At 59.4% G+C, this 15,000-nt stretch overlaps 1 non-coding gene across 1 annotated transcript; it reads left to right on the plus strand.

The window, feature by feature from the left end:
* The first annotated feature begins 12,658 nt into the window (after positions 1-12,658).
* Positions 12,659-12,777, plus strand: LOC131872776 (5S ribosomal RNA). The gene has a single exon (XR_009370862.1). It is a non-coding gene; the product is annotated as a 5S ribosomal RNA (ribosomal RNA).
* The last annotated feature ends 2,223 nt before the right edge of the window (positions 12,778-15,000 follow it).

A 15,000-nucleotide genomic window follows, 5' to 3' on the forward strand; every position in this document is an offset into this window, starting at 1 on the left:
AGTGCAAACGTAGCACTCTTTTGTGCAACCGCCCAAACAACGCCCCCTCTACCCTCTGTCGAAACACTCGGCATTGCTGCTCCCTAAGGTGAGCTTCTCCTCATAGGCAATTCCGCTCTTATCCGGTCACGTTTGTGTGCCCGAATTTCGCAAGGCAACCTCCATGGGACATGGAAAAGACTCGAGAAGAGAGCTCGCTCACGGGAGAGAGAAGCCAAGGAGACCACGAGAGTGCTGAGAGTGGGACAGCGCTGAATAGGCGGGAGAAGCCTGCGCGTATAAACGGAGATATATATCCAATTGCAACGAAGGAACGTGCCAAAGATCGAGAACAATGGCAGAAATGCTAGTAACGTGCACTTCGGGACCAACGCATCACCGGAAGACAACCGCCAAACATCGAAAGAGTCGCGATGCTCCGCAACCTACGTGCAAAGCGGTCGCACACCGGGTAAGGGAGTGAGAGCCCCAAACATAGCTGGGCGAGGCGCTCACTCCGCTCTTTAATATCTCGTTAATACCGCCAAGGAAATGGCACAAGCACACACACACAAGCATCCTCGGAAGAGGACAGTTCGAGTGACAGGTCAAATCCAAGAGTTCCGAAGACTACCTCCAGGAACAATCGGGAACAAGACCGATTACAAGTCGTCGAGTCTGTTACTGGGCGAACACGAGATGCGCACAGGAAATCGATCAGCCCTCACAATGGCCCAAGGCCAGAGATCGGACTGCTACGATTTACCCCAACAATCATCGTGCCACTCTTCGCAGAGAGGTGATAGACGCCAACGAGCCCGCGCATAGCAATCGAGGTGTAAAAAGGGCGTTGAAGGCAGGAAGCCTGGACGAAAGAGGCTACGAGGTCACCTCGAAGCGGTCTAAGAATCGGGCGCACTTGGGGCGACTACCAGTGCCAACCCCTTATCCCGCGGTGCGTCCGACACACAGAAATTTCCAAGGCGGCCAAGGAGCCTCCCCGCATAGCAATCGGGGTGTGAGGTTACGGATGCAGCATTGATAGCAATCGAGGTGTGAGGCGAAGGATGCAGAAGTGAGAGCCGAGGGATGTAGCAGAGATAGCAATCGGGGTGTGTGATGCAGAAGAGATAGCAATCGAGGTGTGCGGTGGGAAGGGCCCAGCAGCCAGAATGCATGAAGCGACGGATGAAGCAGTGATGACAACCGGGCTGTGAGGAGAGGAGGGATGCAGCCAAGAAAGCAATCAGGGCTCGAGGCAAGGGATGCATCAAGGATAGCAATCATGTTGTGAGGCGAGATTCCAAAGGCTAAACGTGAGAGGCTGCAGGGTCGACTCAGAGAGGTCTATGCATGTGAGAGGCTGAAAGCAAGGTCGACTCGGAGCGGTCTATGCATCGGGCGCGCTTGGGGCGACTACCAGTGCCAACCCCTTATCCCGCGACGCGTCCGACAAAGAGAACGTTCCAAGGCGGCAGAGGAGGTTACCAGCCGAAGGATGCAGTAGCAATAACAGGTATAGTTCCGCGGCGGCCGAGAAGACTCACCGCATAGGAATCGGGATGCGAGGCGAGGGATGCGGCGGGAAGGCCCCGACGGCTAAACGGAAGAGGCTGCAGGGCCGCCTCGGAATGGTCCAAGCATCGGATGCGATTGGGACGACTACCAGTGCCAACCCCTTATCCCGCGATGCGTCCGATACACAGATAGTTCCAAGGCGGCCGAGGAGCCTCACCGCATATCAATCGGGGTGCGAGGCGAGGGATGGGGCGGGAAGGCCCCAACGGCTAGACGGAAGAGGCTTCAGGGCCACCTCGGAATGGTCCAAGCATCGGACGCGCTTGGGGCGACTGCCAGTGCCAACCCCTTATCCCGCGATGCGTCCGATACACAGATGGTTCCAAGGCGGCCGAGGAGCCTCACCGCATAGCAATCGGGGGTGCGAGGCGAGGGATGGGGCGGGAAGGCCCCAACGGCTAGACGGAAGAGGCTTCAGGGCCGCCTAGGAATGGTCCAAGCATCGGACACGCTTGGGGCGACTACCAGTGACAGCCCCCTATCCCGCGATGCGTCCGATACGAAGATGGTTCCAAGGCGGCCGAGGAGCCTCACCGCATAGCAATCGGGGTGCGAGGTGGGGGATGCGGCGAGATGGCCCCAACGGCTAGACGGAAGAGGCCACAGGGCCGCGTCGGAATAGTCCAAGCATCGGACGCGCTTGGGGCGACTACCAGTGACAACCCCTTATCCCGCGATGCGTCCGATACGAAGATAGTTCCAAGGCGGCCGAGGAGCCTCACCGCATAGCAATCGGGGTGCGAGGTGGGGGATGCGGCGAGATGGCCCCAACGGCTAGACGGAAGAGGCTGCAGGGCCGCCTCGGAATAGTCCAAGCATCGGACGCGCTTGGGGCCACTACCAGTGACAACCCCTTATCCCGCAATGCGTCCGATACGAAGATAGTTCCAAGGCGGCCGAAGAGCCTCACCGCATAGCAATCGGGGTGCGAGGTGGGGGATGCGGCGAGATGGCCCCAACGGCTAGACGGAAGAGGCCACAGGGCCGCCTCGGAATAGTCCAAGCATCGGACGCGCTTGGGGCGACTACAAGTGACAACCCCTTATCCCGCGATGCGTCCGATACGAAGATAGTTCCCAGGCGGCCGAGGAGCCTCACCGCATAGCAATCGGGGTGCGAGGCGAGGGATGCGGCGAGATGGCCCCAAAGGCTAGACGGAAGAGGCTGCAGGGCTGCCTCGGAATAGTCCAAGCATCGGACGCGCTTGGGGCGACTACCACTGCCAACCCCTTATCCCGCGATGCGTCCGATACACAGATAGTTCCGAGGCGGCCGAGGAGGTGGGGGATGCAGCGAGATGGCCCCAACGGCTAGACGGAAGAGGCTGCAGGGCCGCCTCGGAATAGTCCAAGCATCGGACGCGCTTGGGGCGACTACCAGTGACAACCCCTTATCCCGCGATGCGTCCGATACACAGATAGTTCCGAGGCGGCCAAGGAGCCTCACCGCATAGCAATCGTGGTGCGAGGTGGGGGATGCGGCGAGATGGCCCCAACGGCTAGACGGAAGAGGCTGCAGGGCCGCCTCGGAATGGTCCAAGCATCGGATGCGCTTGGGGCGACTACCACTGCCAACCCCTTATCCCGCGATGCGTCCGATACACAGATAGTTCCAAGGCGGCCGAGGAGCCTCACAGCATAGCAATCGGGGTGCGAGGCAAGGGATGCGGCGAGAAAGCCCCAACGGCTAGAGGGAAGAGGCTTCAGGTCCGCCTCGGAATGGTCCAAGCATCGGACGCGCTTGGGGCGACTACCAGTGACAACCCCTTATCCCGCGACGCGTCCGATACACAGATAGTTCCAAGGCGGCCGAGGAGCCTCACCGCATAGCAATCGGGGTGCGAGGCGAGGGATGCGGCGAGAAGGACCCAACGGCTACACGGAAGAGGCTTCGGGGCCGCCTCGGAATGGTCCAAGCATCGGACGCGCTTGGGGCGACTACCAGTGACAACCCCTTATCCCGCGACGCGTCCGATACACAGATAGTTCCAAGGCGGCCGAGGAGCCTCACCGCATAGCAATCGGGGTGCGAGGCGAGGGATGCGGCGAGAAGGACCCAACGGCTACACGGAAGAGGCTTCGGGGCCGCCTCGGAATGGTCCAAGCATCGGACGCGCTTGGGGCGACTACCAGTGACAACCCCTTATCCCGCGACGCGTCCGATACACAGATAGTTCCAAGGCGGCCGAGGAGCCTCACCGCATAGCAATCGGGGTGCGAGGCGAGGGATGCGGCGAGAAGGACCCAACGGCTAGACGGAAGAGGCTTCGGGTCCGCCTCGGAATGGTCCAAGCATCGGACGCGCTTGGGGCGACTACCAGTGACAACCCCTTATCCCGCGACGCGTCCGATACACAGATAGTTCCAAGGCGGCCGAGGAGCCTCACCGCATAGCAATCGGGGTGCGAGGCGAGGGATGCGGCGAGAAGGACCCAACGGCTAGACGGAAGAGGCTTCGGGTCCGCCTCGGAATGGTCCAAGCATCGGACGCGCTTGGGGCGACTACCAGTGACAACCCCTTATCCCGCGACGCGTCCAATACACAGATAGTTCCAAGGCGGCCGAGGAGCCTCACCGCATAGCAATCGGGGTGCGAGGCGAGGGATGCGGCGAGAAGGACCCAACGGCTAGACGGAAGAGGCTTCGGGTCCGCCTCGGAATGGTCCAAGCATCGGACGCGCTTGGGGCGACTACCAGTGACAACCCCTTATCCCGCGACGCGTCCGATACACAGATAGTTTCGAGGCGGCCGAGGAGCCTCACCGCATAGCAATCGGGGTGCGAGGCGAAGGATGCGGCGAGAAGGACCCAACGGCTAGACGGAAGAGGCTTCGGGTCCGCCTCGGAATGGTCTAAGCATCGGACGCGCTTGGGGCGACTACCAGTGACAACCCCTTATCCCGCGACGCGTCCGATACACAGATAGTTCCAAGGCGGCCGAGGAGCCTCACCGCATAGCAATCGGGGTGCGAGGCGAGGGATGCGGCGAGAAGGACCCAACGGCTAGACGGAAGAGGCTTCAGGGCCGCCTCGGAATGGTCCAAGCATCGGACGCGCTTGGGGCGACTACCAATGACAACCCCTTATCCCGCGACGCGTCCGATACACAGATAGTTCCGAGGCGGCCGAGGAGCCTCACCGCATAGCAATCGGGGTGCGAGGCGAGGGATGCGGCGAGAAGGACCCAACGGCTAGACGGAAGAGGCTTCAGGGCCGCCTCGGAATGGTCCAAGCATCGGACGCGCTTGGGGCGACTACCAGTGACAACCCCTTATCCCGCGACGCGTCCGATACACAGATAGTTCCGAGGCGGCCGAGGAGCCTCACCGCATAGCAATCGGGGTGCGAGGCGAGGGATGCGGCGAGAAGGACCCAACGGCTAGACGGAAGAGGCTTCAGGGCCGCCTCGGAATGGTCCAAGCATCGGACGCGCTTGGGGCGACTACCAATGACAACCCCTTATCCCGCGACGCGTCCGATACACAGATAGTTCCGAGGCGGCCGAGGAGCCTCACCGCATAGCAATCGGGGTGCGAGGCGAGGGATGCGGCGAGAAGGACCCAACGGCTAGACGGAAGAGGCTTCAGGGCCGCCTCGGAATGGTCCAAGCATCGGACGCGCTTGGGGCGACTACCAGTGACAACCCCTTATCCCGCGACGCGTCCGATACACAGATAGTTCCGAGGCGGCCGAGGAGCCTCACCGCATAGCAATCGGGGTGCGAGGCGAGGGATGCGGCGAGAAGGACCCAACGGCTAGACGGAAGAGGCTTCAGGGCCGCCTCGGAATGGTCCAAGCATCGGACGCGCTTGGGGCGACTACCGTTGCCAACCCCTTATCCCGCGATGCGTCTGATACACAGATAGTTCCGAGGCGGCCGAGGAGCCTCACCGCATAGCAATCGGGTTGCGAGGCAGATTATTGGGAAGGGAACCCCCTGGGATGCGGCTCAAGCAGTGCCCAAAGGGACTGGAATGCGGAATCACATCGAGAGACCCAAATGCTATACGAGGGCTCAAATCGAATTATCGATTTGGCCACGACATGGACGCATCGGAACGACTACCTTTGCCGAACCACTCGCAATTGCATCCATACCGAAACCAATAGACATTTCCGTTAGAGCCCTCGCATAGCATTCGGGAATCTCGCATGCCCCTCTAAATCGACCAATGCTGGCGCTCAATGAAAATCCGAGCGCTACCACCGTTCGAGCGCCAGCATTGGTCGAGTTAGAGGGGCACGGGGGAGAATGCTCCAGTCAACACCTCCCCTATATAAGTTATTTGTCCGATTCTCGCACAACCGTAGTCTGCCTCGTCGAATCAAACAACGGTCCCAGATTCCGACTTCCGTTCCGTAGAGACCCAAAAGCTAGATGGAGGCTCGCAAGAAAGAGAGTCGGCGCATAGCAATCGGGTTTCTCGAACGTTTAGGGACCGAGCTCACTTGCGGATAGGGCAAAATCCGCCAAGCAACCCAAAAGCTAGACGGGGGCTCGAATCGAATCGCCTAGGCGGCCACAACAACGACGTGTTGGATCGACTACCAGTGCCAAACCATTCAGCAAGACTAGTCTGTGTCGAGGCCGGATAGAGATTCTCAGAGAGCGCCCGCATAGCATTTAGGAGACCTGCCGCGTCCCTCACACTCGACAAATGGTGGTGCACGTTTATAAATCCGAGCGATCCCAACCCTTTCAAGCACCAACATCGGTCGAGATAGAGGGGCACGGAGGGGGCTGCGTGAGACAACACAGTCCCCTATATAAGTTATTTGTCCGATTCTCACACATCCGAAGAATGGTCATCAAATCGGACAACAGCCCAAACTTCCGACTTCCGTCCCAGAAAGCCCAAGAGCTATCTAAAACGTTCATGGCCGGAACTCGATCGCGGCTATACCAGTCCGCCAAGCAACCCAAAAGCTAGACTGGAGCTCTAGTCGAATCACCTCTGTGGCCATTGCAAGGACGTGTTGGAGCGACTACCATTGCCGAACCATTCCGCAGGTCGAGTCCATACCAAGGCCGCATAGAGATTCACGATGAGCTCCTGCATAGCAATCAGGAGACTTGCCGTGTCCATCACAATCGATAAATCCTGGTGCAAGATTTTTGCATCCGAGCGCTCCAACCAGTCGAGCACCAGCATCAATCGACATAAACGGGCACGGGGGGAGGATGCTCGAGAACACTACCTCCCCTATATAAGTTATTTGTCCGATTCTCAAGCAGCCGAAGTCTGGTCATCGAATCGGGTCAAAGACCACAACTTCCGACTTTACCCACAATGCAAGTCATCGAATCGAACATCGGCCCCCGAGTCGGACTCCATGCGTATGTCAGGTCATCGGACCCAAATTCCGCCTTCCTGCGCATGGCGGGCCATCAATATCAACTCGGTCATCGGACCCAAACTCCGCCTTTTTGCGTATGGCACGCCTTCAAATCGGTCATCGGACCCAAATTCCGCCTTCCTGTGCATGGCGGGCCATCAACATCAACTCGGTCATCGGACCCAAATTCCGCCTTTCTGCGCATGGCACGCCATCAACTCGGTCATCGGACCCAAATTCCGCCTTCCTGCGCATGGCAGGTCATCGGACACAAATTCAGACCTCGCCAATATGCCTACGTATCGAATCGGTCATCGGACCCAACTTCCGACTTCATCCATACTGTAGGGTCTTTGAGGTTGGCGCGGTGCGCTCAACCCAGGGAGTCGACCCATCGAAGCATACACCTCCCCTATATAAGCTATTTGTCCGATTCCCACACCTGTGTAGTTTGCACCTCTGACCAGGACATCGACCCCAACTTCCGAACTCGACTGCAACGACGGCACCAGCGCCTTGGTGCGCACCTTGCGACGCACAGTCCCAACATTCGCCTTCCTGCACATGGCAGGTCATCGGACCCAAATTCCGACCTCGCGAGTATGCCTACATATCGAATCGGTCATCGGACCCAACTTCCGACTTCATCCATACCGTAGGGTCTTTGAGGTTGGCGCGGTGCGCTCAACCCGGGGAGTCGACCCAACGAAGCATACACCTCCCCTATATAAGCTATTTGTCCGATTCCCACACCTGTGTAGTTTGCACCTCCGATCAAGACATCGACCCCAACTTCCGAACTCGCCTCCAACGACCGAACCAGCGCCTTGGTGCGCACCTTGCAACGCACAGTGCCAACATTCGCCTTCCTGCACGTGGCAGGTCATCGGACCCAAATTCCGACCTCGCGAGTATGCCTACATATCGAATCGGTCATCGGACCCAACTTCCGACTTCATCCATACCGTAGGGTCTTTGAGGTTGGCGCGGTGCGCTCAACCCGGGGAGTCGACCCAACGAAGCATACACCTCCCCTATATAAGCTATTTGTCCGATTCCCACACCTGTGTAGCTTGCACCTCCGATCAGGACATCGACCCCAACTTCCGAACTCGACTAAAAAGACCGCACCAGCGCCTTGGTGTGCACCTTGCAACGCACAGTGTCAACATTCGCCTTCCTGCACATGGCAGGTCATCGGACCCAAATTCCGACCTCATGAGCATACCTACTAATCGAATTGGTCATCGGACCCAACTTCCGACTTCATCCATACCGTAGGGTCTTTGAGGTTGGCGCGGTGCGCTCAACCTGGGGAGTCGACCCATCGAAGCATACACCTCCCCTATATAAGCTATTTGTCCGATTCCGACACCTGTGTAGTTTGCACCTCCGCTCAGGACATCGACCCCAACTTCCGAACTCGCCTGCAACGACCGAACCAGCGCCTTGGTGCGCACCAAAAGTGCGCACTTTTGGAGGGCACTTTTGTGCGCTCCAAAGGTGCGCACTTTTGGAGGGCACTTTTCTGCGCTCCAAAGGTGCGCACTTTTGGAGGGCACTTTTTGGAGGGCACTTTTCTGCGCTCCAAAGGTGCGCACTTTTGGAGGGCACTTTTTGGAGGGCACTTTTCTGCGCTCCAAAGGTGCGCACTTTTGGAGGGCACTTTTTGGAGGGCACTTTTCTGCGCTCCAAAGGTGCGCACTTTTGGAGGGCACTTTTTGGAGGGCACTTTTCTGCGCTCCAAAGGTGCGCACTTTTGGAGGGCACTTTTTGGAGGGCACTTTTCTGCGCTCCAAAGGTGCGCACTTTTGGAGGGCACTTTTCTGCGCTCCAAAGGTGCGCACTTTTGGAGGGCACTTTTTGGAGGGCACTTTTCTGCGCTCCAAAGGTGCGCACTTTTGGAGGGCACTTTTCTGCGCTCCAAAGGTGCGCACTTTTGGAGGGCACTTTTTGGAGGGCACTTTTCTGCGCTCCAAAGGTGCGCACTTTTGGAGGGCACTTTTGTGCACTCCAAAGGTGCGCACTTTTGGAGGGCACTTTTCCTGTGCTCCAAAGGTGCACACCTAGGTGAGCACCTTCGACCACACCTTGTAGCACACCAAACTCTGACTTTCGACTTCATCCGCAATGCAGGGTCTTTGAGGTTGGCGCAATGCACACAACCAGGGGAGTCGACCCATCAAACCCAACACCTCCCCTATATAAGCTATTTGTCTGATTCTCATACATGCGTAGCCTGCAGGAGCAATTAGGACATCGACCCCAACTTTCGGCTTCTAAACGAAAACAAGGTCTTTGAGGTTGGTGTAATGCGAACAACTAGGGGAGTCAACCCATCAAACCCAACACCTCCCCTATATAAGCTATTTGTCTGATTCTCATACATGTGTAGTCTACAGGAGCAATTAGGACATCGACCCCAACTTTTGACTTCTTAACGAAAACAAGGTCTTTGAGGTTGACGTAATGCGCACAACCAGGGGAGTCGACCCATCAAACCCAACACCTCCCCTATATAAGCTATTTGTCCGATTCTCATACATGTGTAGCCTGCAGGAGCCATTAGGACATTGACCCCAACTTTTGACTTCTTAACGAAAACAAGGTCTTTGAGGTTGGCGTAATGCGCACAACCAAGGGAGTTGACCCATCAAACCCAACACCTCCCCTATATAAGCTATTTGTCTGATTCTCATACATGTGTAGCCTGCAACAACGATTAGGACATCCACCCCAACTTCTGAATTCGTCTGCGTTGACCGCACCAAAGGTGCACGCCTTGGTGCTCACCAAAATCCGACTTCCGACTTCTTCTGCTATGCGGGGTCTTTGAGGTTGGCGCAGTGCGCACAACCAGGGGAGTCAACCCACCGAATGCAACACCTCCCCTATATAAGCTATTTGTCTGATTCTCATACATGCGTAGACTGCAGCAATGATTAGGACATCCACCCCAACTTTTGACTTCTTAAACAAGACAGGGTCTTTGAAGTTGGTGCAGTGCACACAACCAGGGGAGTCGACCCATCAAACGCAACACCTCCCCTATATAAAGCTATTTGTCCGATTCTCATACGTGTAGTCTGCAGCAGCGATTAGGACATCGACCCCAACTTCCGAATTCGTTTGCATTGACCGCACCAAAGGTGCACGCCTTGGTGTGCACCCTGGAGTGCACTTTGGTGCTCACCTCGGTGCACACTTTGGTGTGCACCTCGGTGTGCACCAAAGGTGCGCACCTTGGAGCGCACCAAAGGTGTACACTTTGGAGCGCACCACATAGGGTCTTTGAGAGGTTGGCGCAGTGCGCACACCAAGGTGGGTGTTGAGGTGCGTGCCGAGGTGGGTGGGTGCTAGGGTGCGCTCCATGGTGGGTGCCAGGGTGGGTGCGTGCTAGGGTGGATTCCAAAGAGGGTCATAGGGTGGGTGCCAAGGTGGGTTGGTGATATAGTGGGTTCAAAGGTGGGTACTAGGGTGGGTTCCAAGGTGGGTCACAAGTTGGGTGCCAGGATGCGTGGGTGTTAGGTTGGGTGCCAAGGTGGGCTCCTGCGTGGGTGGGTGCTAGGGTGGGTTTCAAGGTGGACGCGAGGGCGGGTGCCAAGGTGGGTAACAAGTTGGGTGTTAGGATGGGTGAGTGCTAGAGTGGGTGCCAAGGTGGGTGGGTGCTAAGGTGGATGCCAAGGTGGTTCACAGGGTGGGTGGGTTCTAGGGTGAGTTCCAAGGTGGGTCACAGGTTCAGTGCTAGGGTGGGTGTCAAGGCGGGTGTCGAGGTGCCTGGGTGCTAGGGTGTGGATGCCAATGTGGGTCATAGGGTGGGTACTAGGGTGGGCTGCAATGTGGGTGCCAAGGTGGGTAACATGCTCGGTGGGTTCTAAATTGGGTGCCAGGGTGGGTGTGCACCCACCTTGCCCGAGGTGGGTGCCAAGGTGCCAGTGTGGGTGGGTGCTAAGGTGGATGCCAAGGTGGGTGAGAAGGTGGGTGATAGGTTGAGTGGTAGGATGGGTGGGTGCCAAGATGGGTCACAGGGTGGGTGCAAGGGTGGGTAGGTGCTAGGGTTGGTGTCAGGGTGGGTGGGTGCTAGGTTGGGTTCCAAGGTGGGTGCGAGGGTGAGTGTCAAGGTGGGTCACAGGTTAGGTGCTAGGATGGGTGAGTGCTAGGGTGCAAAGGTGCCAGGGTGGGTGCTAGGATGGGTCGATGCTAGGGTGAGTGGCAAGGTGGGTCCACAAGTGTCAAGGTGGGTGCCGAGGTGGGTGCCAAGTCGGCGACTGCTATGGTGGATGCCAAGGTGGGTCACGGGGTGGGTGCCAAGTTGCTAGGTTGGGTTCCAAGGTGGGTGCCAACGTGGGTGCTAGGGTGCGTGGGTTAAAGGGTGTGTCACAACGTGGGTGCCAGGATGGGTGCGCACCCACACTGGCCAAGACGGGTGCGGGTGCAAGGTTGGGTTCCAAGCCCGGTCACAGGCTGGGTGCTAGGATGGGTGGGTGCCAAGGTGGGCACCAGGGTGGGTGCACCCACCCTGGCCAAGGTGGGTCACGGGGTGGGTCCTAGGGTGGGTAACGGGGTGGGTACTAAGGTGCGTGCCAAGGTGGGTCATAGGGTGGGTGCCAAGGTGGGCACCAGGGTGGGTGTGCACCAACCCTAGCCAGGGTAGGTCACGGGGTGGTTGTCGGGGTGGGCGTCAAGGAGCCAAGGTGGGTGGCAAGTAGCCAAGTTGCGTGCCAAGGTGGGTGTCGGGGTGGGTGCCAAGGATCCAAGGTGGGTGCCAAGGAACCAAGGTGGGTGTCTGGGTGGGTGCCGAGGTGGGAGCCAGGGTGGGTCCCAAGGTGAGTGCAAAGGTGGGTGCCAGGGTCAAGGTGAGTGCCAATGTGGGTTCCAAGGTGCCAGGGTCAGGGTGAGTGCCAATGTGGGTTCAAAGGTGCTAAGTTGGGTGCGAGGTTGGGTGCGAGGGTGGGTGGGTGCCAAGGTGTGCTAGGTGGAAGCCCGGGTGGGTCGGCATCCCATGGGTGTCGAGTTGGGTGCCTGATGGGTGCTTCTTGTCAAGTTTTAGTCGTCGGGACTCATTTCGAGCCTTAGAGGTCGTTTCTTGTCCGGTTGCCCTGTCTTCGACCTGGGAACCCAATTTTGGTCCTCGGGTCCCATTTTTTTTTGTCTCGCATCCCACTTTTGGCCTGTGGCCTTTTCGGGGTCGATTCTCGTTTTGGGCATCAGAGCATGTTTCTTCTCCTAAAACCCAATATTTGTTTATTAAGTCTCGGAACACATTTTTGTTCTCGTGGACCCATCATGGGTCTTGGAACGCATTTGTGGTCCTTGGGTCCCATTTTGCATCCCGAAACTTGTGTTTTGGTGCTTGATCCCTATTTTGGGTGCCCACCTTGCACCAAGTGCGCACCCGGGGCAAACCGAGCGCCTTGGTGCACCGGGGCAAGATCGAGCGTGCACCCGAGGCGCCCCGAACATGCACCAAGGTGCACTCGGCCCACATGTGAGCGCAGGTCGTTGCGCCCGAGGTGGTGTGTGGGCACCGCGTTGCAGACGGGACACTGCACGCACACGACGCCCCCTCCAGGTGCACGCACGTAGGCCGGGCCGGGTGCACACCCGACGCCCTAGCAAGGTGCGCGCACCCGGGCAGGGCTCACACTTGGCGAACGGGGCGCACTTCGCGAGGGAGGGTGTGCACCTCGACGGGGGTGGGTGGCCGGGGTGGATTCGCACGTGGGTCGCGGTTTGCTAAGTACACACTGCGACAAGCTCATAACGGGTGCGATCATACCAGCGTTAGTGCACCGGATCCCATCAGAACTCCGCAGTTAAGCGCGCTTGGGCCGGAGTAGTACTGGGATGGGTGACCTCCCGGGAAGTCCCGGTGTTGCACCCTTTTTTAGTTTTTCGCCGGGCGTCGCAATGCTATTTGAATAAACCTTTTGCCCGTTTGCGTTCTCGTCGGGGCCGGGCCGGGCCGGGGTGCGCTGCCCGCACTACCGCGCGCGCGGGGGCGACACCGAGCGCGCACCCGAGGCGCCCCGAGCACACAGGCCACGGTGCAACCCGGGCGTTGTGCGCGCACCCCGGTGCGCCCGAGGTGCTGCGCGCGCACCCAGGTGAAATCGGTGTGCACCTCGGCCAGTGCGCGCTCGGTCGAGTCGCGCACGTTGGCCAAGGTGCACGGTGATGTTTCTTACTCTAAGGTTCCGCACCAGACGCCCGGGACAGGTGAGCGAAGCTGGGCGGGGCCGGGTGCGCGGCCGGGGCAGGTGCACGCAGCTGGAGAGAGCTTTGGAGCACACTTCGGAGCGCACCAATGATGCGCTCCATTCAAAAGTTTCCTGAAAAGGCAAAAAAAGTTGAGATTATAGAATTTCCCACTTGAGAGATTGTAAAAAAAAAAAATTTAAAATGAAGGAAACGCGGGTGCCAAGGTGTGCGCAGCCCAGCCAAGGTGTGCGCACCAAGGCGCCCACCCTGGCGAAGGTGCACGCAAGGTGCGCACCCGAGGCAAACCGGACAATTAACCCAACTTTCGACTTCGCGCGCACCTTGGAGCGCACTTCGGAGCGCTCCTTGGTGCGCACCAATCTTGGGCACCTCGGAGTGCACCATGGCGCCCACCAAGGTGCGCACCCGGGGCAAACCGAGCTCCGACTTCGTGCGCACCTTGGAGCGCACGAAAGGTGCGCACCATGGCGCCCACCAAGGTGCGCAGCCCAGCCAAGGCGTGCGCATCAAGGTGCGCACCCTGGCGAAGGTGCGCACCCGGGGCAAACCGAGCTCCGACTTCGTGCGCACCTTGGAGCGCACAAAAGGTGCGCAACCCAGCCAAGGTGTGCGCACCCCGGTCAAACCGAGCTCCGAATCGTGCGCACCAGAGGTGCACGCCATCGTGCGCACCTTGGAGCACACTTCGGAGCCCTCCTTGGTGCGCGCCGATGTTGCGCACCTCGGAGCGCACCCGGGGAAAACAATGCAATTAACCCGACTTTCGACTTCGTGGGCACCTCGGAGCGCTCTCGGGTTCGCACCTCGGAGCACACCGAGGTGCGCACCTTTGATGCGCTGCCTTCACCAATTTCCAGAAAAGGCAAGAAAACATTGAGAAGGTGTGCGCACCGAGGTGCCCACCCTGGCGAAGGTGCACGCGAGGTGCGCACCCGGGGCAAACCGGGCTCCGACTTCGTGCACGCCGCACCTTGGAGCACACTTCGGAGCGCTCCTTGGTGCGCACCAGGGCGCGCAACCCAGCCGAGGTGCCCACCCCGGCGAAGGTGCACGCGAGGTGCGCACCCGGGGCAAACCGGGCTCCGACTTCGTGCACGCCATGGTGCCCACCGCGGCGAAGGTGCACGCGAGGTGCGCACCCGGGGCAAACCGGGCTCCGACTTCGTGCACGCCGCACCTTGGAGCACACTTCGGAGCGCTCCTTGGTGCGCACCATGGTGCCCACCAGGGCGCGCAACCCCGCCGAAGGTGCACGCGAGGTGCGCACCCGGGGCAAACCGGGCTCCGACTTCGTGCACGCCGCACCTTGGAGCACACTTCGGAGCGCTCCTTGGTGCGCACCATGGTGCCCACCAGGGCGCGCAACCCCGCCGAAGGTGCACGCGAGGTGCGCACCCGGGGCAAACCGGGCTCCGACTTCGTGCACGCCATGGTGCGCACCGCGGCGAAGGTGCGCACCCGGGGCAAACCGGGCTCCGACTTCGTGCACGCCGCACCTTGGAGCACACTTCGGAGCGCTCCTTGGTGCGCACCAGGGCGCGCAACCCAGCCGAGGTGCCCACCCCGGCGAAGGTGCACGCGAGGTGCGTACCCGGGGCAAACCGGGCTCCGACTTCGTGCACGCCGCACCTTGGAGCACACTTCGGAGCGCTCCTTGGTGCGCACCATGGTGCCCACCAGGCCGCGCAACCCAGCCAAGGTGTGCGCACCAAGGTGCACGCGAGGTGCGCACCCGGGGCAAACCGGGGTCCGACTTCGTGCACGCCGCACCTTGGAGCACACATCGGGGCGCTCCCGGGTTCGCACCGGCGTTGCGCACCGTGGTGGGCACCTCGGAGCACACCAAGGTGGGCAGCGAGGTGCGCACCTTTGATGCGATGCCTTC

The sequence above is a fragment of the Cryptomeria japonica genome, unplaced genomic scaffold (genome assembly GCF_030272615.1).
Source record: "Cryptomeria japonica unplaced genomic scaffold, Sugi_1.0 HiC_scaffold_776, whole genome shotgun sequence".
Taxonomy (NCBI): Eukaryota; Viridiplantae; Streptophyta; class Pinopsida; order Cupressales; family Cupressaceae; genus Cryptomeria; species Cryptomeria japonica.